General features: G+C 40.9%; 1 protein-coding gene across 10 annotated transcripts in view; it reads right to left on the bottom strand.

Moving 5' to 3' along the window:
• The window catches only part of SIPA1L1 (signal induced proliferation associated 1 like 1), a 362,769-nt gene that overhangs the window by 263,019 nt on the left and 76,140 nt on the right, over positions 1–23,610 (bottom strand). For 6 of the 10 annotated variants that reach the window (XM_042990031.1, XM_042990035.1, XM_042990026.1 and 3 more), the window contains 5 exons: positions 18,559–18,625; positions 14,921–15,005; positions 13,929–13,980; positions 13,434–13,500; positions 7,336–7,366 (listed from right to left, as the gene is read on the bottom strand). The exons of 1 other annotated variant lie outside the window; for it this stretch is intronic. The gene's annotated coding sequence lies outside the window, so the exon portion shown is untranslated. The remainder of the gene's footprint in view (positions 1–7,335; positions 7,367–13,433; positions 13,501–13,928; positions 13,981–14,920; positions 15,006–18,558; positions 18,626–23,610) is intronic. 3 more of the 10 variants (XM_042990029.1, XM_042990027.1, XM_042990028.1) reach the window with 2 other exon arrangements.

Raw genomic sequence — 23,610 nt, 5'->3', positions numbered from 1 at the left:
AGGCAGTACCCACTAAGGCCTTATATATAATGCATCAATTATCTCCTAACACTAGATATTGAGCTGCAAAATGTAAAACAGAATTAAGGAAGTCTAAACATTTTCCAGAGACAGAATGACCACTGTGAAATCTCTTACAGTATAAAAATCAAATCTCAGGACTTTTTTTTTTTTTAATATTTGATTTTATTTATTTACTTTGAGAGAGACAGAGAGAGAGAGGGAGAGAGAAAGAATCCCAAGCAGGCTCCGCATTGTCAGCACAGAGCCTGATGCAGGGCCCAAACTCACGAACTGTGTGTGAGATCACGACCCGAGCTGAAATCAAGAGTCGGACACTTAACCAACTGAGACACCTAGGTGCCCCAAATCTCAGGACTTTTTAAACTTAATACCAACCTATAAGCACAAAATTTATCTCCCCACACATTACTATAAACTGGCTCCCAGATGAACGATGCCCAGAAGTTTCCAAGGGATACTCCAACAATCACCTCAGTGTGCAGCATGCCATATTATCATGCTATACCATCTAGAAGAAAATGTAAGCAGTCACAGAAACAAAGGCTCTATTAGCTTGATCAAATCTTCAAATAATCAGCTTTTCCTCATATTCTGCTATCACTCTATCAGAAAACAAATCACATTTAATATTTATACACATTTATTTCAACTTTCCATTAAATGTTAACAAAATAACATTTTTTTTCCATAATTAATTACTAGAATTACAGAAATTAATTCCAAGTTGCCAGGAACAAAAAAAATCTTATTACTGTTCCATGCTTTGGCAAACCTTGTTCTTGCATCTATACTGTGGGCTTTGAGTCAAGTAAAATGAAATCTTGGCTAGAAAGGAGATATATTAATTTAGAGTAGTGACCCTTTCTGAAGAGAATGGGAGAAGATGCCAGTAATACACATTCTGTATTTTTTAAATTAGCCTACAAGATTTTATATTTTTAGTTACTTCTATTCCACTTGGTTATTTTATCCTAAAAGAAGTTTCAAGTGTTATTAACATTTTGAAGCAACGTATCAAAAAGTGTTTTGAAATCTTTTTCTCTAACAAAACATCTAGAACCAGGAGAAAGGAGTCTGAATTAAAAATGTAACCAGAGGCATCTGGGTGGTTCAGCGGGCTAAGAATCCAATTCTTGATTTCGGCTCAGGTCATGATCTCACAGTTTCATGAGTTTGAGACCCATAGCGGGCTCTGTGCTGACTCTGCAGAGCCTGCTTAAGATTCTCTCTCTCTCCTTCTCTCTCTCTCTCTCTCTGAATAAAAACGTAACCAGTTTTTTTCATCAACTACAATAGCTACGCCACAGGAACAACTATCCAAGATTCATCCAACATTTACTCCACAAGTATGTATGTAGGACTTACTGTGTTCCACACGCTATATCCAGCCATGGACAGACAACGATGAAACAAGACAAACACAGCACCTGACTGCAGCAATTGTACAGACTGCATGTATCCTTCTGTGCCACCACCTCTGGGCTCAAAGAGAAAATGTGCTTCGTCATCAATCCTAACTAGGGCTGAACAAATCTTCTTCTTACAACGATACCCATAAATGAGACAATTTTTATTAAGAAGTATAAAATTATAATCCTCTCCAAATAGCAGTATGATGGATATATTTTTATAAATAATCTAGATGGCTAAAAGCCCAACCAGAGCCCTTTGGGAACTTCTGGCCAATAATACAAGGACAGTGGCCACTGGAGGCCTGGCTGGAGCTGGAGCTGGTCCTTTTCTGGGACTAGGGAAGCCAGCCCAGGAAAGGCCACATAGGGCTCTCCTGTCTAAATGCTTACCAGCCTAAATCCCATGGGAAAAACTCCCTGTGCAAGACTTTGGACCTGAAACAGACCCGTAAATAACCTCCATCTATGGCAGACTTAGTGACTGTGTACATGAAATAAGCCCCAGAAATACCACCATTCAAACAGATTTATAACAATACCACGTTTCCAGTCACCTCACAGCCATGAATTCATCAGGTCGACAAGATTCTGAGAATTTATATGATCAGAATTATAGTTCATAAAACAAACAACTAGGTTTCGTGATCTTTCCTAAACCATCAGTGGTTTCTCAATAACGACATAAGAAGGGTCCAAATTCTTTAGGTGCTCCAAGTCCTAGATGAGTGGGTTTCAACCCGATTTTTCAACTCTTTTCCCCCACACCGCTCTACACAGCCATCACTCCAGGAAAAGTGAACTATTCTCTCTTACCTGAACACACTCCTCTCTTTACCTTTTCCCATGCCTTCTCTCCTGTGTCCCATATGTAATAAGTGGCCACTGATAAAGTGCCTCTCTAATCCCGAATTACATCCACCCTGTTGTGCCCAATTGAAGGGCCACCTCTTCCTCAAGCTTGTGTTAGTGCCCCTTCTACTGAACTTCCGGTGGGCTCTCTCTGTGGAAAGGTATGCATTTTGGAAAAACACCACTGAAATCTCAACTCTGCCACGTACAAGGTTAGGCCTTGGGCAGCGGACTTGCCTCACTAGCCTCAATGTGGACAACACAGGGGTTTCAGGAACTACTCTGCAAGGTTTAGGGGTTTCTGGGCAACGTCTGTGGCCACGCGTTCAAATCTCAGTGCTAACACAACTGCAAATGGACTGACTTCAGACAAGGAACTGACACGCCATGAGCCTCAGCTTCCTCAATGGGAGAAAGTGTTCCCATTTCTCAGCTCGGAGGAGCTCCATTTATTTCATGGCGGAATGACAGGTGTCAGGGAGCCACTGCAGAGCTGACTCCCATGCCTGGGCCCCGGCGCCCCCACCCCCCATCCTCAGGGTTAGCGGCCCTCCTCTCTCTAGGCTCCCGCCGTACCCTATGCTCCCCTCGGTCACGGTATTACTTGCCCCCTCCATCTGGTGGCACATCTATAACCCAAGTGTAGACTGTCTGGCATTCTGCAAGCACTCTGATGAATACATACACTAGGTCTAAAGTGTTTCACAGGTATAAATCGAAGCACACCAATAAAATCAGGACCCTGAGTGATTCTCAGGCTGAAAAACAAAGGAAAACACCTGTTGAGAGGCTACTTATTCTTTCAGGTCCAGTTCAGATAATAATGCCCTTGACTCACTGAAATACTAGAGCTGGGCTGCCTCCTCCAGGAAGGCTTCTGCTGCTTCCCCAAGAAGGACACTTGACTTTGCCACTGTGAAGCAATTCATCTCTAGCAAAATATACCACACCCTTCCCTGTACTTTTTTTTTTCTTAACCACCTTACCTCCCCAATCTGAAGGTCAAGGAGGGCAAGCAAGGCCTGTGTGTGACTGGCCTTCCTTCCCAGCCCCTCCCTCCCCCCCAACAGAAAAGGGAAATGAAATGGATTAAAAAGGAGCATTAAAGCTTCGAGAGAAAAATCATCCAAATCACAAGCCAATTCAACATCGCATGATTGCTCTGCCAAGTGACTCATCACCTCTGAGACCCCAAAGTCAGGGTCTGAATAGAACTAGACAGCCAGTCCTCTTACAACTACAGGAGGAATTCAGCAGAATCTCCCAAAATCAAAAGAAAAGCTTTCCCCTGTAAAAGGTTTTCATTAGTGGTAAAAGAATCAGAAACAAGAGAAAACACTTAACTGAAACAAAAATGTTGGGTGGGGGGGTAGCAGCTCTTTCTGTCCTTTTAAACTTTATAATGTTCATGATACTTTAATTTAATATTCTTCCCTCCTCAAGCCAAATAGTTTTCTTAGGGAAAAAAAATCAATGCTTTACATTCCATATTCATGAGCAGTTACAAAAATAAACGAGCACACACAATGGTAGAGCTTTTAAAAATTAACGATTAATCAAATTAATGAAAGAGGACTTATGTATTTTGAACCCGCTGTTTTCCAATACGGGTATCACTTCATTAAAACATCTGCTTTCTTCCTCTGACACTTCAGAATCGGCAACCCTGGAACACACGTACCCAACGCCCCCCACCTTTTTGGTGAGGGGTAATGGCAGGGAAGAAGGGGAAGGTTGTGGTTCTGGAATTAAATACTGACTTCCCCTCTCCTTGCCCATGGCACATTCCCTGACAGTGTAAAAAGAAACAGAAGCTTGAATTGCATTCCGAGCTCACTGAAGCGTGAGAAGCCAACCTCGAAAACAAGTTCATGGGGGGCAACCTAGTGATCCCTTGTGTTGCCCTGCCCTCTGTGAAGTCCGCCTGCCGAGGAGCCCCCAGCTCTCCTTAGGGCACCAGAGGGGAGCTGTTGGAAATGCTCTCCCCAAGCTAAAATCAACCTCGTTCATCCAAGAACAGTAAGCAGGGAAGCCAGAGGGAGGAAAACCCTGCTCTCCTAGGATTTTGGGACCGATTCCAAGAACTCTGCTTCTCTCGCTGCCAGCAGCACCCATCAATTCCCATAGTAACCAGCCCACGGCTTTCCAACTGGCCCCAAAGGGAGGCGGGCATGCTGCAGAAAGAAGCACATGGGAGTGTGACCCAAACCTCAGGCACCCTTCCAGTGTGCCTTCAACATTCCCACTCTACCTCCCCGCTGCCCTTAATTCCCAGGTTACCACACGGTTCTCTCCTTTGCCCCTTCAAGCTGGTGCTGAGACAATGAAGGGACTGTTTTCCTAGGGCTCCGCACAAAACCATCTCCTGTTTTCTGATGCAATCTTGGTTCAGGTCTACTGGGTACTGAAGCAATCATGTTCCCCCCACCATACTGTGCATAAATGTTTGCTGAATGAAGGAATCCTCTGGTGCAGAAATAAAGATTTCAAAGCTAAAGGGGTATAGATTTGAGATCCAGGACGGGAATGAAGAGGCTGCACTCCAAAACGGAATGAAGAGCTGAGAAAAGGGTGCTGAAGTAGGTGGAGACACCTCATCTTTGTGAAGAACGGGATTTGGTTCTTGTGATGAGCAAGCAGGAGTGGGAACAGGAGGAGGAAGGCCACACAAAGGGGACTGACAGTATTTCTGTCCCCAACACACTCACCAAGGGCACCGCAATCAGGAACCATGGCTCATGACGGTGATGGGCTTATAGGATATGAAAATCATACCTGGTGATTTTCAACAGGGAAAGGGGGAAGGATCAAAATGGGGGGAAGACATTTTGAGAGGTAAAAATATATTTAGCTGATTCTAACATGTTTATCTAAAAGATTACTATGTTGAGATTTTTTTGACTAAAAAAGTAAAGGAGAGAATCAAATTAAAAGTGCTCAGCCTGGGCTATGAGCCCATCTGCAGGATTTCACATCTTCAACAGAATTTAATGGCGGAAAGGAAAGGAGATCATGAGGGTGACAGGAGGCTACCATTGACCTTGGAGTCCATGCCCCACTCAGAGGATGCACATGTCATTAGTAGATGCCGAGTAACACGTCTGCAGGGTTGTAACATACAAGCTATACATGCGTCCATGATACATCTTAACAGATACTCCCAAACCACTTTCTAGTCAGGATCCCACAGCAGTATGGAGGGCTCCTTTAAACACTTACCTACTGGATGCACGGCACTGTGCTAGTAACAGACTCTCAAGTAATAAAACAAAGACCCCCAAACATGACTCCGCATCACCAAAAGCAGAGGGGAAATGGAAGGTAAAATATGGAAACTGTAAACTTTACTGGGATAGAAGGTAAGATTAAGAACAACTGTTCTTGGGGCACCTGAGTGACTCAGTCAGTTAAGTGTCCAACTTCGGCTCAGGTCATGATCTCATGGTTCGTGGGTTCGAGCCCCGCATCAGGCTCTGTGCTGACAGCTCAGAGCCTGGAGCCTGCTTCGGATTCTGTGTCTCCCTCTCTCTCTCTGCCCCTCCCCTGCTCACGCTGTCTCTCTCTGTCTCTCAGAAATAAATAAATGTAAAAAAAAAAATTTTTTTTTTAAAAAGAACAACTGTTCTTCATATTATCAGTGACAAATCTCTTTAAAAGTAAATCTTTCAGGGCGCCTGGGTGGCAGGTCATGATCTCATGGTTCGTGGGATCGAGCCCCATGTCAGGCTGCTACACACTGATGGTGCAGAGCCTGCTTGGGATTTCTCTCTCTCTCTCTCTCTCTCTTTCTCTCAAACTAAATAAGTAAACTTAAAAGGAAAAAAGAAAAAAAATCTTTTCAAAAAAACATTTGATATTGAAAAATATCAAAATCAATACAGAAATTTATTGCAATCCCAGTAAAATTAACAGGATATTCTTTTGGGAGTTCAGAATCTATGTTTAAAGTTCATATGGAAAAATAAGGGAGCAAAAATAATGAGAGTAATTATGAAAAAAAAGAGCAATAAAAGAGACAAGGCTTAATACTTGCCTAGTTAAACATGTTATAAATACATAATAATCTCAAAAGTGTGAAACTGGTCCATGAATAGACCATCAAATCAAAAGATAAAATGAAAATTCTAAAAATACTTTGGAGAGCTTTGTAAGATAAAATGTGACATTTAAAATCAGCGCAGAAAAAACAAATCCCTCTATAATGGTTTTGGCACACTATACAGCCACATGGAAAAGAGAATGGGATACCAACTCACCAAAAAAAAAATCTCAAATTGATCAAAGAATCCGACGTTAAAAAAAGAAACAAAAAGATTAAAAGAAAGCAGGAAACATTTTTTATACTCTTGGAGAGCATAAGACAACCTTCCTAGGAAGAACATGAAATCTAAATCTCATAAAGTAAAACATAAATAAATATGATTATCCAAACATAATAAATTCATAGACTGCAAGTTAGCATAAATGACAAAACACACACCCAGTGGAAAAAATCAAGAGCTCCTACCACAAAGTGGAATAGCTTCTTTTTTTATATAAAGAACTTATCTCATTAGAGAAATGGATAAAGGATCACAGAAGGCAATTCACAGAAAGAAAAACTGCTCTTAAACACAGGACAGTATATACAGCCTCATCTATAACAAGAGAAATGCAAAGGAAAACGACAAAAAGATTCCCTTTTCAGCTATGAAACTGGCAAGGATTAAAAGGTCTAATCACACACTCCTGGCAAGAGGAAGGAGAAGGGCACACATGGCTGATGGGAGTGTAGACTTGTACAATGCCCGTGGAGAGCAGTCTGGCAATACTTACGACAGACATGAAGACACATATTCTTTAACCTGGAAATTCCTCTATATAAACCTGTATACTTTCAAGTTCAAGGACTGCCACAGAGGCACTATTAATATCAAAAGATCAGAAAGAAAGTCCATCATTATGAGACTGGATAATAAAGTACAACCATAAACTGGAACAGAACAGAAAGAAAGCATAGTGCAGTATGCTACAATCTATATAAAAAATAAATTTTAAAAAGCATACATACTGAATGCAACATGACATTTCTAGATTAGATCCTGGAAAAGAAAAAGGGCATTAGTAGAAAAACTGGTAAAATCTGAATAAAATTTATACCATTTAGTTTCACTGTGTAACCTTTTGGATTTTACTCTGTGGACATGTATTAGCTATTTAAAACATAACGTTTAATTTTTTAAAAACCTGATTATTGGGGCACCTGGGTGGTTTAGTCAGTTGAGCATCTGACCCTTGATTTCAGCTCAGGTCATGATCCCAAGGTTATGGGCTCAAGCCCTGCATCGGGCTCCATACTCAGTATGGAACCTGCTTGGGATTCTCTCTCTCTCTCTCTCTCTCTCTCTCTCTCTCTCTCTCTCCTCTGCCCCTCTCTCCCCAGCTTGCACACTCACCCTCTCTCTAAAATAAATAAAATGAGAGGTGCCTGGGTGGCTCAGTTGTTAAGTGGCCGACTTCAGCTCAGGTCATGATCTCATGACTTAGGAGTTCAAGCCCCGCATTGGGCTCTGTGCTGACAGCTCAGAGCCTGGAGCCTGCTTTGGATTCTGTGTCTCCCTCTCTCTGCCCCTCCCTGGTTTGCACTTTGTCTGTCTCTCTCTCAAAAATAAATAAACATTAAAAAAAATTCTTTAAAATAGATCAAATGAAATAAATTTTTTTTAAAGTCCCTGATTATTTTGCGATTAAACCTACATCATACATGGCACTGATACTGCTAATAAGAAACATCAAGGGTAGAAACATGGCTTCAACACTTCTACCGCTTGAATTATTGCACCTAAATACCCATCTTTATTACCTGCTAGATGATTGGCCCTTTAAGGTAGGGGCCATGTCAACTCATCTCTGTACTCAAAGAATCTAGAGAGTATGTGCCACATGGTAAGGGTTCAACAAATGAGAGTCAATATTAGCATGTTCTGGTCCAGTGATTCAATTTTTGATTAGTAAGAAATTTTGTATTTCAAATATCCAAACCCCTGGAAGGCTAGGAGTTTCCCTCGGTCCTTAGCTCATAATGACACGGAAGAGAAAAGGAGGAGGCAGAGAAAGGTGAAGTGATTCTCACTGAGGAGGATCTGGGCATGAAAACACAGGGAGGCAAACAGAGCTCTGTGCTGGGAGCTGTAGGGACTATACAGACGAAGAAGACACAGTCTTTCCAGTAAAAGTCAGGCATAATTGAGGCCGACACTCCCCAAGGTGAAAAGTGTGACACTGCCTTGCATTTTCCAAAGTGTCTTACACAAAGGCTTTTAAAATGCTTTTCAAGGAAAAATGACTTATTTTGCAATATAAGAAAATGATAAAACTCCAATTTAGACAAAGGTTTAGTTTTCTATGATGTCTTCTCGGGGAAAAATTTTGTGGGTAGCATGCTTAAAAATGTCCAAAGAAAAAAATTCTAGCCTCAAACCCCATCAATACCTAATTTTCTAAGTATTCAAAACACAAAAGATTAAATAATGTAGGAAATACTGAGGTCCCTGAACAGGCAAAGAAATACTATGGAGTTTCTCCCCAAAGCACCAGTCACCACTGTCCCATCACATCTCCACAAACTCAACTCTGAGCCTGGGACCCACACCATAAAGTAACAGAACTCGGGCAGAACTTTTGATCCCTATGAACACTTATTTCTATTTATAAATAAATTTAGAAATCAGACAGATGGCAGCTACGGCTCCTCCAAGGTCTAAAATTCTATTACGTGTCTCTTCCTTCACACCCCAAATATAAACAAAGACCTTGGAATCCTTTCATGCAAACACACATGCATTTGTCTGTATGTCCTGGGGGAAGGAGCTATCTGTAATACTTCCTTCCTATATCCAGAGCGGCCCAACACACACAAAAAAACAAAGTGGTATCTGCCTACAAACTGAAGGTGCACGTAAATGTTCTCAAGTGAACGGGAAAAGGATTTATTAACCTCTGTGTTGAAATTCAATTAAAATGTGAAGGCTGTACAGTGAAACCTTAGTTTAACTGTGCATTCATTGATGTTGAGGCTCATATAAGCCTCGAACTCAGCTTTCATAGATCTTTTATGTACCAGTCAGTCTATATATAACTTCTGTGAATTATCTTTAAAAACATATACTGCTACTTGATATTTTTATTTTGTTTACCACTTTCGTAGCATGGAAAAAAGAACACTGAAGAAAGTTGTGGGCGTATTCATCCATATGCAAAGACACGTGAATTATCAGTGGAAAGTTTTGTTCTAATTTATTTAACATAATCCTCAATCTCGACCCACTGGCTTGAAAGGTGACTCAGGAGCTAATGCTGAGAGTTCATCTCTGTCAGTTGAAATTTTCCCTTTCAATACACAGGAATAACATTGTGCCACTAATAAATATGTTTTTCTTCTGAAGTTCTTTTTCCCTAAATAACCAGCATTTTTATGGTATAAAGTTTTTTTATAAATAACACAGAGACAGAGAAGAGTTTTCCAAGAAACATACAAATAAGTTCAAATTTCCACAGGGAAAGAAGTACTTCGGTGGATGAGGATATGAAATCATATCCATCTGTAGGATTGGCCAGGAATGCCTTCCTGAGGAAATGAACTCGAACGTGTCTCAAAGGAGGAGGAGGTGGCTGACAGGTGGCAAGGAGAAAGGGAAATTCCAGGCAAATAAAGAGACGTGCGTAAAAGCTACCTCTCTGGTTGCCTCAGGAGCAGAGCCACACATTGACCTAAGGTGTGGCAAAGGTTATCTTAGTCATTAGGACAAACGGGAGGGAGGGAAACTATATGCTACTCCACGAGCCTCGTCTCCATTTCCTCACCTGGTACGGGAGAAGGTGGGGCCACAAGGCTTCTCTGGCCCGTGCAGCCACAAGGCACACAGCACGGGCACCTGGCGCTCCCGCAGCCCTGCGAGGCATGTGGCTTAACGGACCCATTGGACAGACGGGAAGAGTGCAAGGCTCAGGATCCCCGTGAGGCCTCGGTTAAAGGGTTTCGGAAATTAAAAGGAATGCTGCATGGTAACTATTGTGGAGAAAGAAGTTGCATTTTAAGACCTGACAGCTTCAAAAACCAGAGCTCCAGCGCATAATCAACTGATCAAACAATTCCACTCTTTTCGTAAGAGACTAAGCAATGAAAAACTGTGCCTGTCTCCCGTGACATGCCAGACAACCATTGGGAGGAAAGGAAAAAGGCATACACCGCTCTTTACTGTGAAGAATATTCTTTAAGGGAAACCAAACGACAAGGCGGTGTGTGCCTATCCCTGCCCCAGTGAGCGGAAGCCCTCGTTTAGTTGTGTATTCCCTCGGCGTGTGGTGTCCATGATGTGGCAGGGGTTATGCAGAATACACAGCACATTCCTCAGCCATGAGAACAGAGATGAGCAGTTCACCGAAGAGGCCCTTCCACACCTCAGTGGCTCTTCAACCCCACACACAGCTTTGCCTCCAGAGCACAGATTCTAAAACTGGGTGTTATTTTTACACAAGAGCTCACTGGTCATTATAATAATGTACTTGCTAATTATTTAATTGCAGAATTCTCTATGTATAAATAAATTCACATCTGGTAGCAAAAATATAGCCCATAAATAAAACTAGTCTTTAAAAAAAAAAAAAAACAACTTCAAAGTCAAATACTGGAAGTTAATAAGGTCTACCTATTTGTAAACTACAAGTCAGTCCTTCAGATTTAGCTTCTACCCTGTCCTGGGGGACAGAGTTGTGAGTTCAAGCCCCATACTGGGTGTAGAGATTACTTAAAAATGAGATCTTAAAAAAAAAAAGAAGGTGAAATACAGATAATATTTCTGTAACCACTGCTAAATCAAAATCTAATCAAGTGTAAAAAGACAAACTACCAGGAGTAACCAGAACATCACAAATGAAGCTGGGGTTTTGTCTGACAGAGAGCAGAAGATCCTGCCGACTTATTACACGGCCACACAGAGCTGCAGCTGGCAGAATTCATTATGACGGGCGTGAGCCTGCATACACATTCTTTTCCCAGGCTAAAAACTTGACAGTCACTAAAGAGGGCCTAACATAGAAATGTTTAAAAAAAAAAAGTTAAGACAGTAACATCTCAACCAAAATAGGCATGCTCCCTTTTATAGTTTTTCTTAAGTTGATTTGTTTGAGAGAGAGAGAGAGAGAGAGAGAGAGAGAGAGCGCGAGAGCATACACACAAGAGCAGGGGAGGGGCAGAGAGACAGGGAGAGAGAGAATCCCAAGGAGTTCCATGATGTCAGCACAGAGCCCCACACAGGGATCAATCTCACAAACCGCAAGATCGTGACCTGACCTGAAGTCAAGAGTCAGATGCTTAAGCGACGGAGCCACCCAGGGGCCCCCGGCATGCTCCCTTTACCACTTGGAGTCCTTTCCCACCAGTGGGGCCTATGTTTGTGAGGATGTAAATTTAACTTTTTTTTTTTTTTTTTTTTAGAAAAAGAGAGAGCTGAAATCAAGAGTCAGATGCTTGACTGACTGAGCCACCTTGGTGGCCCTTTTCTTTTTTTTTTTTTTTCCCCAAACTTAACTTTTTAATAAAGATCATCTTCTGGTAACAACAATAAGGGTCCCTTTCTTGGGGCGCCTGGGTGGCTCAGTTGGTTAAGCGGCCGACTTCAGCTCAGGTCATGATCTCGCAGTCCGTGAGTTCGAGCCCCACGTCGGGCTCTGTGCGGACAGCTCAGAGCCTGGAGCCTGTTTCAGATTCTGTGTCTCCCTCTCTCTGACCCTCCCCCATCCATGCTCTGTCTCTCTCTGTCTCAAAAATAAATAAACGTTAAAAAAAAATAAAAAAAATAAATAAGGGTCCCTTTCTTGTAGCGGGACTCTTCAGAAAATCAGGGCTTGGATGGGCACCATTTAACTCCTCCATTTTTAACCCTGTCAGCGCACCATCGGCCTGGCTTTTCCTGACTCACGGAAAATAAAATACACTCTCAATTCCAAGAACTGCATCACTGATGTTACATCTACCCATAACAGCTAGCTGCTGGAATGGAAAATAGAAGAAGGGAAGAAGGAAGGAAAGGAGGTAGGGAGAAAAGCAGTAAGAAATTTGTTGCTGCAATACCTGTAATTAATGTAAGATTTACTTTAAATATAACCAAACGTATCTTTCTCATTTTTAGTTACTACAATGCCATGATTTAACAGAAAATAAGTTGTAGAACAGTAAATTAATAGGAAAACGTCCTCCTTATAGCACTAAGTATAAAAATAGTTTATAAAACAGCATGCACAGGATTCCAATTTTGCTTTTTTTAAAATTTTTTTAATGTTTAGTTTTGAGAGAGAAGAGAGAGAGAGAGAGAAAGCATGAGTGGGGGAGGGACAGAGAGACAGGAAGACATAGAATCCCAAGCAGGCTCCAGGATCCCATCTATCAGTGCAGAGCCTGACGTGGGGCTTGAACTCACAAACATCAAATTCATGACCTAAGCGTCCGATTTCGGATGCTTAATCTGCTGAGCCACCCAGGCGCCCCTCCACTTTTGCTTTTAAAATGTATACATGGTCACACAGAAGAACAAAAATGAAAGAAAACTATTAAGATCTTAGCAGTTCTAAAAAAAACAAATGACTTAGTTTCTTCTGTAATAAATTACATGACAAAAAAGCAGGAAGGGAAAATGTTACACATTAAGAAAGACCTACAAGAGACAAATCAATGTGTTATCCTGCTTGGATCTTGAGTCCAACAAAACTGTAACACTGCACTTTTGAGACAATGGAAGAAAGTGAACATCAACTGGAAATTACAGAACTAGCTAGTAATATTAAATTAGAATAACTGTTAACTTTGTTAAGAATAACAACATTATGACTTTTTAAAAGTGATTATCTGTTAAAAATATTTACTCAAGCACTTATAGGTAAAATGGTATAATATCTAAGTTGTGCTTTAAAACTCAAAACACAAAGCAAAACAACAGAACAAAACCCAAAAGCAGGAAGAAGACAGATGTTAACAAGAATGGCAAAATGTCTATAATTGTTAAAGCTAGATGATTTAGGTATATTAGGGCTCATTATGCTATTCTCTCTACTTTTCTGTATGTTTTAAAATTTTTATAAATAAAAAGTAAAAATGCTTAGAAGGATAGTTACCTCTGAGTGGTGGGGATTGTGTGAACTGGGTGATTTTTACTTTGATCTGTGTGTCTCTTAGGAGCATCTAGATTTATACAATAAATATGAATTACTTTGGTTACCTGAAGAAACAAATGTTACTCTTTTAGTGGGTGGGGGGGTGGGGAGGGGGTGGATGGATCTTTCAACACCCCGTTCCAATGATGCCACCTCCATGGATTTAATTCTCCCTCTACGGACACCACAATGCATTTTACTTGTATTTCTACAAAAGGTTTTATTACATTTAGCCATTCATTATGGCAATTTTTAATTAATTAGGTCTTATCTCTCTCTCCAGGAAAACAACTTGAGTATAAGAGGCATTTGTTTTTTGGTATTTCTATCCTAGTCAACATCAAGCAAAAAACTCTATGTAACAGGTGTTAAATAGTTGTTTACTTAATTAACTTTTCCACTAATAAATTCAGAGGGGAGACCAATGGCAACAGAAGTAGAATGTCTTACTTGTACCTTACTTCTTGTAACCACAAAAGCTTTCAGGCTGAGACACATCCAGAGGTCCCTACACAAAGACAAATACCCCTCAAATGTTACCTAGTCAATTTCTCAAACAATCTGTTTTCCAGTTGACTAGGGGGAAAGAAAACATCAGTCAGTAGCAGAAAAAGGCCAGTTACTAAATCAAGTTATAGACTTAAAAAAAAAAAAAAATTACTCTCTGAGGGGGAAAAAAATCAAAGTCTGTTAGTTCTGCAGCAGCCATTCATTATTTAACCTACTGAACACTCATCCAGAGCAGTGGTGGGTCAGCGCATTTTTATTAAGGAAACCATCATGGCAGAATACAGAGCCAGCCCATGTGCTGAGACAAACAATGGCTCAGGAAACATCCCCAGCTCTGAAAACACTGATGCCACGTGGAAAGGCCACATGTCCACATCTCTCTCACGTTTTCTTTATTATCATCCACTCACTGGTGGCCTTGGCATGTTTTGTGCAGACAGCTTTCCTCAAGCCTGCGGCCTTCATCTCTGTATGCTCGTGGTTAAAAACCATTTCCAAAAAGATACAATAAAGTCATCCTCTCAGGTGCAGCAAAACCCCCAAAATAGGCCATACTGGACTTCCCTAAATGGAAGACTTCCCCCGCCTTTGCCTTAATTTCACACACATGGTTTCGATGAAAGAGACTCAAATACTGGTGAACGTATTTACAACTTCCTTTTATATGTAAAATATGCTTAAATACTGACAAAGATTAGAATAAAGCCTACGTTGTAAAATAAAGCCCCCGCCACAAAGCGTCCTGAGTCCTTTGACAAAAGCGGGATCGTGAAGAACTGGGGATTCAAACTCCTCCCCGGTTTCATCTCCAGTTCCACACTGTGATCTGTTCCCAGAAGCCAAGTCTTCAAAATCCCTCCACCGACCAAACTTTTCAAGGAAGGGAGAGGCTGAAGTCTGCACCACTGCCACCCTCACTTCTCCCCACAAGCACTCACGTTCATGTTCTTGCTTCTCTCTTTTCTGATTCTTTACGTCAGACATTTGCTCAAATCCACTCCTATTTGGCAAATTTTAGATTTCCTAGACAGTCAACCGGAAAACAAACGGTTTGAGAAACTGACTAGGTAACATGGTACCAGTGTAAAACATCGTATCAAACCCGGGGCCCAAAATAAGGACCAGGTACTTAGAAATGAGGCATTCTTCCAAAGACAACTTAATTCAATTCCTATGAGCATTTGTTGTATTTGTCACCAGAATGAGTTTAAGAGAGGCAACTCTTTATTTGATGTGGGCAGCTGTGCTGTTCTGTTTTGAAGAATGTAAAGGTAAAAATTCAGTGAGAGTAAGTTGTTCCTACACAAGAGAAAAAGGGGCATGATATTAGCAGTAAATGTGAAGAGGCCATACCACAGTTCCATAGGCTGGTAAAAATGTTTGGTAGGCCAAAGGATTTCACAGAATTTTCTTTCTTAAGATCAAAGATGGAGGCTTTGAATAATAAATAAGTATACTGGAATAACCCAAGGCATGCCGAACTCAATTAAAATTAGTCATGGCCAGAGAAGAAAGGACAACTCGGCAATCAATCCCTTCGCTATAACTATTAAAATTTTAATTATTTCGTATTATATTATATAGTCAGCATTTAGTTAATAAAATTTCATCTAGTATTGATCTTAAGAAGTTGTCTCTCTTTTGTACTCTCGGTGCCCCTGGGAAACTTCAATGTAGGCTGACCCAAAGCCTCTAAAAAGTCTCCAGGAGGTAAGCATTTGAGTTCTGTTCCTCTTCGAGTTAGTGTCTCCAAAATCCAATTCTCAATTAATCTACTGTCTGTCGCTGAACTACCTTTAAAGAGGAAAGTGTCCACCTAGGTTTTATGGAAGACGTAGTTCGTCAGAACAACAAGCAGAAAAGAGAGAAGCTGCATCAGTGGACGTGAGGCTCGACAAGCGGGGGGGAGACTCCAGTTTTCAACTGACCTCTGAACCTGCTACACTCATTGTGTTGTCTGGATGGCCAGTGTAAGGCATTACGATTATTAGGTTTCTTGCTACCACCACAAACAGCACCAAGAAAAGCCCAGGAGACTGCACCAACACACATTTTCTTTTCTTTTCTTTTTATACTTACTAAATGGTTGGGACTTCCCATAAAACAATTAAAAGTATGTCTTTGCCTTTGTGTCTCATGCCAGCAAACTATCAGTCCTCATAAATGTGACCAGTTGTTCTTTTTTTATTCTATTCTCAAGAAAAGAAAGAAGTGCAGAGCTTTTTAAAATTTCCTCAGCTACTCTCCCATTAAAAGCAGAAACCTAGGACACAATGACCAAATTGGAATAAGAGAAAAATTTAAACAGCATCTCACTCATCTATTAGTACGTAACTGTCTACATAAGAAAGGGAAAGTCCAAAGCAAAAATAAAACATTTGGGAAAATTATTCAAATATTTCAATGTGGAAAGCAAGTAATTTAGTCAGAGATTATCATCAATTAACATCACTCTATGTTTCTCGCTGGGCATTGAGAAAGAATATAGAAACAAAAAAATTTAAAGGAAGGAAAAGAAGTGTGCTTTCTCAATTCGATTTTGTATTCTAGAACAATATTACTCAAAATATAAATAAATAAAAATGTAGGAGAATGGTGGATTTAAGAAGATACACATGGGACACATGGGACAGAACATGTAACGCTTTGTGGGTTTGTTTGGTTTGGTGTGGTCTTTTAGACTTCTGTTTTCTTCTGACGAAGCGAATTGATTCAGACATCCCTTAAGTGGAGAGTCTTTGGATAGGTAAGTGTGCATTTAGAAGGCCAAGAAAGAGACATGGCACCAACAGGTCTGGCAAACCATTCGATCGAAGCCTCCCTGGTCTGTGTGACCAGTTATGAATGCTTAAGAGAAGAATCTCCCACCTGACCTAACAGATAAACTGTACTAGCATCATCAGATATTATCTCCATTAAAAGAAGTGATTTAAGTGCCCCAGGGTTCAGGTTAAGCTGGGCAACTCAATTCAAAAGACAAGGTATAGCTGCTACAACATGAAAGCTAAACAAGTTTGGCCTCATCAGTAATCCTCAACGTAAGGCCTCCACTGACAACTGTCATACTCAAGTTCAATCAGGAGCCGATCCTTACTTAAGAGTGTTTAGAATACAGAAAGACACACGGGGACTGCACAGAAGGTACACGTTTCTCTTGTATACAGGCACTCCGGAGGGGAAAAAAGTGAACCCTGAAAAGTAACTTCCAAGATTGAGGTGAAGACCAGAGGGCACTGATTTCTCTTCCTTCACAAAGTACCTGAGCTACAGTCATGGGGCATTCCTGCTGGCTTCCTGCTTCACCACTAAGCAATTTTTGATGGTTCCAAAGATGCTACTTTCTCAAAGACAGGTTTTCAATTGTGTTGCTAATAAAAGACGTGGGCTTTTCAAATGGCTACAAATTACAGAGACCTACAAATCCTTCTTGGATTTCACGTTATTAAAGAAGAATGATGCTGAGATTGGTCAAATAAATGCTAGCAGGAAAGTGTCCTAATGCACTTTAAAAACATTTTCAGAGATAATCATTCCTCAATTCCTCTTCCTGAAATTCAAGGAAGGTCGGAAACAGCTAGCCACTGTGAAAGCAGCGCTCCAATTACCCCGCGGGCTTCAGGAGAGAAGCCCTAAACTCTGCACAAAGGTTTACAATGGAGAGATGCTCAGATAACCTTGACCGTCCTTTGTAGGACGAAATGCTCCAGAAGAGCAGTAGTGCTTCTGCTCCCAACAAAGCAGCAGATAAGAAAAATCCCCAGGTCTTTGTTTCAGCAAAACCAATGAAACGGACATATCCCTAAACCACTTGCTTTATCTCAATTTCAGAGTTTAAATTATATTTAAGCATATTATAGCATTTTTAGCTTGTGGAAATGTCTCTCTCTCTCTCTCAATCAGAATGAAGCTGTTGTTTTTCTCAATAAGCATATACCCTTTTACAACTTATTAAAGTGTCTGAGAAGCGTCCACTGAAACATGAGAGCATGCCTAAGGTGGACCTGGGCTCCTACCCGGGAGTAATAACCAAGGGCAAGCACTCTGAGATCAATGGTAAGACCCACATCGGTAAATGTTGGCAGTACATCATCCAACCATCTCTCAGTTTTTCAGGATAAGCCCTGCTTATCCAAACTAAAATTTCCAAATTATACACTAATGTACCAGAGTTAACAACATGGGTTGAGGTATAAACCCCCATCACATTTTAAGAAACCCAAAGGAGATTTTCTGAAACGTATTTACTATGGAATGGGAACATCAGTAGGTAACAAAAGCCGTCTTATTATTAATTTAAGTATCCAGGAAAAAACCTGAACGATTTTATCTGCAAAGATGACGACGCTGAATTCAGAAATCAATGAGTAAAAACTACACAGGAGCCTCGCATCCTCTCCGTTTCCATTTCTGCCTGTCAGCGGTCACACAATGAAGTAGGAAACCCGGTGAGGAAAAAACTGAGCATCCACACTTGAGGGGTCCAAATTTCACGACAAGTAGCAGGTCTTCCAAGCACGAAAGTGTGAGCGATATGCCCTTCCCCCAACGTGACTTTGTGACTAAGCCACCAACTCACCTCATTCCACTTCAAAGTCACTGGGAAATCTTGCGTTTGAGTCCAACCTGAGGTATTCTCTCAAAACCTAGATTAAAATAATGATGAACTTCAGTATATAATAAAGTTCTTTTCAAACTCTAAAAAAACATACAATTGTACTTCACAATATTAAGGGGGAAAAAAATCACAGCTACAAATCAAATCGTAACTGTGAAAGGCTATGCCCCACTCCTAAAACCTTCTTTAACTGGAAATCTCTTTATGTGTAGCTCAACACACATTTAAATGTAAGCCAACCAATAGCCACTCCCACTTAAACAACAAATTCTTAAACCTAGTTATTTAGTCTCTAGGCAGATTGCCGATCCAGGGCCTCTATAATCTGGTCAGGAAGTCTGAGGAGAAACTCAGGAACCTGAATGGGTAAGAAGGCCCCCAACAAAGTGATTTTCATGTAATCAGCCTGTCGCGTGCCTTTGGGAACAATTGTTCCGAACCAGTGGTTCTAAACAGGGGGTGATTTTGTACTGCAGGGGCTATCTTACAATGTCTGAAAATTTTTTTTGGTTGTCACAGCAAGGAGAGGACGTATGCTACCAACATTCAATGGGTGCAAGCCAAGGATGCTGTTAACCCCTCCCTACACTGCACAGGACAGCCCCCCCACCGAAGAATTATCCAGCCCCAAGTGACAACAGCACTGAGGTTGACAAACCCTGTTCCAAAGCAAACAACCATTCTGATTATTTAGAAATTTTACAATTCTCACACGGGTCATTTCAGATAGGTTATAAGCTCCCACTACATTTCCTGTGACTAGTGAGTGAGCTTATTATTAGTTAAAAGATTCATACATGCCCCATATTAGTAACATGCAGTACATGTACCCATTCTAAAAATATTAAAATAAATCGGAGTATACATGTCCTTAAGAGCTTCCAAGGAACTAATTTTTAAATTTTCACTGAGGAGAAATACTACATCAAACTAGGTGAACTCCCAAAAAGTCTGTTCCCAAGCATATAAAAAAACGGAAGGTAAGAAGACTAAAAAGAATCAGAACTGGGACGCCTGGGTGTCTCGGTCAGTTAAGCATCCAACTCTTTTTTTTTATTTTTTATTTTTTTATTTTTGAGGGAGACAGTACGAGCGGGGGAAGGCAGAGAGAGAGAGAGAGGGAGACACAGAATCTGAAACAGGCTCCAGGCTCTGAGCTGTCAGCACAGAGCCCAACATGGGGCTCGAACCCACAAACCATGAGATCATGACCTGAGCCAAAGTCAGATGCTCAACCAACTCAGCTACTCAGGCGCCCCAAGCGTCCAACTCTTAATTTCAGCTCAGGCCAGGGTCATGGGGTTGTGCCCTGCATTGGGCTCCACACTGAGCATGGAACCGGCTTAAGATTTTCTCTCCTTCTCCCTCTGCCCCTCTCCCCCACTCGCACTATCTCTCCTCCTCCTCTCTCTCTCTCTCTCTCTCTCTCTAAAATAAATAAATAAATAGACAAACAAACAAACAGAACCAGAACTTAGTTTCCCTCACAGATATTCTCAATTCCTGGTAAAGACAAGATGGACAAAGTTCCTCTTCCCAGCCTGTCACCCGAGACAGCAGGACTCTCATCTTTTATTCAGCTAAATATACAGGTACTCCAAAATCCACTTTAACTGTATTCAAAATGAGACTTACTGATAACAGATCTTTCAGTATCCCAGTTGCTAAAACTTGCAGTTTTTACATGACTGGCCCCACAAAACACACCCCCAGCATAGGTAAAGAAACCTGTAACACTCAAAACATATACTTTGCTTTGTCAAGCTTAATTAATGAGCCGTAACTAGCTAATTACTTAACTGAGACATACCTGACAGCTGATTTGCACCAGTTGGGTACATGAACAAACATGTGGAGTTGAAAACTCAAACAAAAGGATATCATCTATGAACACACTTAAGAAAGATTCCATGAGGATTAGTGCATTCCAACTGGACATTTCCTTGACCTGGTGTAGGAGTTTATATTCTAATTATAGACTGATTTCTTCCTCTGAGTCCCCGGTGCTGTGAGGAGCTACCTAAATCAAACTCAAAGCATAATCCCCGCAGGCAGTGAGCACCTGGATGAGTGGTGGGCAGTGGGCAGACTGGCATCCATAACCCCAAAACACAGGCGGGGGGTTTGGCGGGGTAGGCTGAACCCGAGTCGGAGCCGCGCTCCCACCTGGAGCTCCCTACCCGTGCTCCGGGAACCTCTGCACTAGCCGAACCATTAGGAAACTTGACTGAGCGATGTGCTTGTCCAGAGGGAGGGCTAACATACAGCCTAGATTCAAGATGCTGTGAAGCCAGTGTAGAGCCCATCACACCTCCCCCCCCCACCTTAGAGGACGAAGACAACTGGGGAGGGTGGCCTCAGACAAAAGCTAGAAAGTAATGACCTGGTCAGAGAGGATTTCTTAACACCCATCAGTGGCTCAGAGAACAAAGGAAAGTACTTTTTGCTTTATGAAGCGAAATGATTTTCAGGCCTTCCTTTCTTTCTACCAGAAAGGAAGAAAAAAAGGAAGGCTGAAAAATTACCGGGAAGGTTTAGAAATATTAACACACAATATGAAATTTATTTTACCCAGCCTCCGTGTTTCGAGATTTAAATCAGTCTTCAAATAAAAAATTCATAATTAAATTTCAAAACATAAACACTTTATTTTTTTTCCCTCTCCCCAGTAAAATATATTCTGTTCCAAAAAAGAAAGGTTGCTCAATTTCCTGTCAAAAGCAATCTAGAGAAGGCCACCTACACTGTAAAAGCAGCAGCAAGAAAAAAAAAATAACAAAATGCTGAAGAAAAGCCTGCACGAGTGGGTGTATACTAAGTGCAAGGTAACTACCACTCTGGGCTTTTTCAAGCTTTTTTTTCCCTGATCATTCTGAGAAATATGAAAATTAGTGTAACTGCTAAAGACAAGTTTGTCCTCCAACCAATCTAAGGAAAACAAGCCTGATGATGGATTTCAGCTCCACCAAAGAGAGGGGTAGGAGTGGGCAATCAAGGCCTTTCACCCAGGATTCTTTGTACAGACAGACAACTTACACATAATGTTTTCAGAGAAGGAAGGCTGGTCTAACAATTAACCTTCTCCCCCACCATATCGCATCCCAAACTTCATGAACTTTTAAAAATGTTTTTAATGTTTTTGAAAGACAGAGTGAGAGCACAAGCAGGGGAGAGGCAGAGAGAGAGGGAGACAGAGAATCCCAAGCAGGCCCAGCACTGTCAGCACAGAGCCCTAGGTGGGGCTTGACCCCACAAACCATGAGGTCATGACCTGAGCCAAAGTCAGACGCTCAACCAAATGAGCCACCCAGGAGCCAGATAAACTTCATGAACTTTTAGAGTAGGACCAGCTTGGTCCTAATAAGCTTAATCCCAAACCTCTGGGGACTAACCACTCACATGAGCTGCCTAGATATGGGTTAGTACAGCATCGAATTCACCACTCTGTCTATACAATTCCCCTTACCCTGTATGCTTTCTGAAATTCTAAATGCTAAGATAACAATCAACCAGCCCAACATTTTTTTACTGAAAGCCTACTGAAATATGCTAACTACTAAGGGAGATACAGTGGAGGGAGGAAAAAAAAAAAAAAAAGGAAAGGAAAGCTTGAATAGCTCACCAGCAAATTGAGGATAAAAGAACAAAAACACAAAGGAAGTCAAAATTAAAAACAGTATTGTCACTGAATTATAACACAGTAAAAGGTGCTATTTCTATAAATCATACTTTCCACAAAAAGGAGTTTGTCACAATAAATAATGAGCAGGGAAAACAACATATTAATGAAATGATGGTAAACATTTTAAAACCAGTACACCAGAAGACAAAGTAAGATATGGCAGAAAGCTACACTGTAGGGCAGCTGTTAAGACAAGGCAACATGAGAAAGCAAACCTCTTAAACCTTAAATGATTTGTCTGATAAGCTAACAATTAACTACAAACAAGAGGGAATTTTTTGTTCTATTCTGCTTAATAATCTCAGACCACCCTACAAAAAAAACTTGCAAGACTACTTAGTACAAATAACTATTTCTCAGAACCACTTGAGAGTAAGTAACCAACATGATAGCCTCTCATCCCCACAGAGTTTAGGGAACAACTCCTCCGTAGAAGGGCATTCTCCTACAAAACTATAATTATGGCCATGAAAATCACCCAAATCATATGGTACCATCATCTAACCCACAGACCAGATCTTAACGTTCTCCAATTATCCCAATGATGTCCATTTTAGTAAAAGGATCCAGTCCATCCAGGATCTCACGCTGCACTCAGTTCCCACATTTCATTGGTGCATTTCAATCTAGAATTCCTCAGACATTCCTTGACTTTCATGACATTGACAATTATGAAGATCCCAGGCCATTTTTGTAGCATGTTCCTTAATTTGGGTTCATCTGATTCTTTCTTATGATTAGCCAGTTATGAATTTTCAACAGGGATACCAAAGAAGAGAGTTCCCCTCATTGTACCCTACCAGGAGGTATGCTATTTTAATCTTTTTCCCTTACTGGTAACGTGAACTTGTATCATGAACTTGACTTAGGGGGCATTTACCAGATTGCCACTGAAAAGTTAACTCTTTTTCCTTTGTAATTTCTAAGTACTTTGTGAGAAGATACTTTCAGACTATATAAATATCCTACCAACAAATGTTCACCCGATATTTGTGTCCAATGATAATTCTTGGCCAAATTATTTTATGACAGCTGCCAAAAAGTGATTTTCTAGTCTAATAATTCCTACCATTCTAGTGGGAGGAAAAAATGGTATTCAGAAAAGCCAAGATCTGGGTGTGCTTACTGCAACTGGGTTATTGCTGTTCCCTGGTCATCCAGGAGAACAGAAGAACATGCACACACTTCCTTCATTATTTGTTTTGTTTGGTTTGTTTTGTTTTTCGTCATTTCTTTCTATATCTATGTATACAGCAGACCAGGAGTTCATCCATCTATGCCCTGAATTCCTATCCAAGCACAGCATCTTTCTAGCTTTTCCCTTTCCCTTC

Source organism: Panthera tigris, chromosome B3 (genome assembly GCF_018350195.1).
Source record: "Panthera tigris isolate Pti1 chromosome B3, P.tigris_Pti1_mat1.1, whole genome shotgun sequence".
In the NCBI taxonomy this organism is placed as follows: Eukaryota; Metazoa; Chordata; class Mammalia; order Carnivora; family Felidae; genus Panthera; species Panthera tigris.
The sequence above is the reverse complement of the archived record's forward strand: the minus strand, read 5'-3'. Positions and strand labels throughout refer to the sequence as shown.